Source organism: Odontomachus brunneus, unplaced genomic scaffold (assembly GCF_010583005.1).
Source record: "Odontomachus brunneus isolate Ranch 3 - 2012 unplaced genomic scaffold, Obru_v1 Obru_scaffold_014, whole genome shotgun sequence".
Lineage (NCBI taxonomy): Eukaryota > Metazoa > Arthropoda > Insecta > Hymenoptera > Formicidae > Odontomachus > Odontomachus brunneus.
Window position 1 is genome coordinate 14,837 of NW_022639464.1, and position 2,879 is coordinate 17,715.

At 37.3% G+C, this 2,879-nt stretch overlaps 1 non-coding gene across 1 annotated transcript; it reads left to right on the forward strand.

The window, feature by feature from the left end:
- Positions 1 to 448: 448 nt before the first annotated feature.
- Trnam-cau lies at positions 449 to 520 on the forward strand. Its single transcript has one exon. It is a non-coding gene; the product is annotated as a tRNA-Met (tRNA).
- Positions 521 to 2,879: the final 2,359 nt, after the last annotated feature.

Here is a 2,879-nt window from a genome sequence, read left to right on the forward strand (position 1 = left end):
ACTTCCTTAAAACGTTTGCACTGTTTAACAAATTTCGTTGCTTTTGTTTATCTCACTTGCACACTGTTTTTATCCTACCTGATAGAATATATTTTAAACATAATAGTAATTATATTATAATTAATTAAATCTCACCAATGCAAACAGAATAGTAAGATATCAACAAGTAAAGATATCAACAAATTATATAAAATAATTTCCGTACAGTTCGACAACACAAAGCTTATGTCGACAATTTATTGAGAATTATTTTAAATTTGATAAATTATTATATTAAAAAGAAAGCCCGAGTTTCATTAACTAATTGCGATATTTGACGGAACAATTACTTATTCGTATTCAAAATATTAAGATCCAACTATTTGTTTTTCTTTCTTGTTTTTTCAGATCGTCACTAAATCCTTCAAAGGTACCCTCTAATTCGACATTTATAAAGGTATAGTCAACAAGCAGAGTGGCGCAGTGGAAGCGTGCTGGGCCCATAACCCAGAGGTCCGTGGATCGAAACCACGCTCTGCTAGATTATTTTTTTTCTCCCACATAAAGATACAAAGAAATTTTCATATCCTAAATATTATATATTTTAATGTTTAAACGAACAAAATCGATTATTTTGTTCACCAAAAATTTTTTCATCAGCTCTAAAGCCTGTGTTTAGATCATCTCTTTAAATAACATTAGTAAAGAAAGTTGCAAAAGACACAACCAAGTTTTCCACTAAATAAAAATTCACGTTTTTCAGCTGCGTCACTATGTTTCTTGACTGCGTCCTTGCAAAGGATAAATTAAATGGATACTAAAGGACTTCGCTTCGCTCTAAGAAAAACGAGCTATTGATTCTTAACGCCTTGACCTTTTCGCTTTGGATTTACAGGTATTCAAGTAGTTCTGGATATTTCCACATACGTAACATCGTTAATATGATGAAACACGCGGGGAAGGAACGACACGCGGGGAAGGTACCTATGCCCTAAAGTCCCGTAAACCCCGATAGTGGTCGCCCGCCGCGTGTACGACACGCACATCGCGCGAATGACCGAGAATGCCATTCCTTCGTCATTGTCGCTCCGAGGAGGAGACGAGACGACGAGAGTTCAGGAGTTCACCGGAGTTCACAGACATAAATTCGGTGGGTGTCGTACGCGCGCCGCGGAGTTCGCGTGGCAGTACCGCCTTTCCCTCCTTCTTAGAGCCAGCAACGTCGTTGATGAACTTTAAACTCAATTTAAACCAAGTTCCCGTTTCTTCTTGTAATTAGAATTAGTGGTAGACGAGGGGAATCAGTTGCAGTTCTAATTAAGAGGGTAAAACACCGTAGCCGCGCGCCTGGAAAGCTTAAACCCTGTAACTCTTTTGTTTTCTATTTTATTAGAGGTGAATTTGATATCAGTTTGCATTATGCAATGAAAATGTTGTGCAAATTAAAAATGAAAAACAAAATAATAAAGGAACAGTAGTTGTTTCCATGAAAGCAATCTCTCCTTATTTTCATAATAATCCTGATAATCTCTTGTAAAAATTTCTGAACAGAAAAAGAAAAAAAATAAATTCTCAATTTGCAATCAACTCCTTATATATTATCAAAGTTGATTTTTTAAATCATTTTTCAAACCAAAGTTATTATAAAAATGTCTTTAAAAAGTATTTTTCTATAAAATAAACTTTGACAGGTTAGTACAATCGCAAATTTTGTAAAAAATCGGTTATGAAAACACCCAAAAAATTGATTGCAAATTGAAAATACATTTTCGCACAAAGCTGTTTTACCCTTAATCTATATCGTGGCGTCATTTACACGCCGCTCATGCGTAACATCTCGCTTATATTTTAATAATAACTTGTTTTCGTAATCTTCAGTAATCTTTGATTTTTCATAATCCACCGAATATTTATACTTTCTCCGTTCGACTAACAGTCAACCGGTTATGTTCTGATCAGCCGGATAGTTTACAAAGTTGATTTACAACCGACTTATTTGGCGGGACTGACATTTCCATGCACTTTATTCGCGTGTCCCATGAGATCGTTCAATTTTACGCTAGATTGCGCGATGTTTCCGATGATGCCACGTAGCGTCCTTATACGTACGTACAGAAAAAAAAATATATATGCGTGTATTTTTTTCGTATACGAACGACACGATGTTGTACAACAGTGGGTACCGCATAAATCATACGTAAATAGGAATGAAAAGAGGCGAATAGAAAGCGAATGGTCGGCGTCACGCGAGCGGACGCGTGCAACCATCGTTGTAACAATAGCGCCTGGCGTATAAGGCGCGTGAATTCATGGCACCCGCTCGCGTCTAGTTTCTAAAGCGGAATATCAACGCGATTGAGCGCGTACGTGTATGCGACAGCGGGTTCGCAAAGGTGCTCTTACATGTACGCGAGCAACGGTGGACGCACGAACGTTCGCACGTGTTCCTCGCAGGAGGTTTCGCTATTGCGAACAACTTCCTCCGCCGGTAATCTATCCTCCCCACGCGTTACCCGAGAACTCGTCAGTCGCGATTGTGTCTGATTCGAATATTGAATTGAGAGATAATACCCGATTGATGAGTAGTGATACCTGGTGAATAGTAATAGCGAAGAGGGAAATGTGGTATATCATAGGTGCCATGTAACAGTACATTGTTACTATCCGTTATAGTGTATGCGTTTCTGGTTTATTGCTGGGATTATTAGAGCTGCTATATATGACAATTGTAATATTGCTACAACAGTATATTATGACAGCACACAATATCCCGACGCAGTAAACAGAACAGTTATATTTAAGTAATTGCACTTTATTGCTTTCTTGAAAATTCTAAAAAATATTACGTCATTCTTAACGGAACACTGAGAAAAAAAAGTTTGGTATTTGTAGTTAAATTA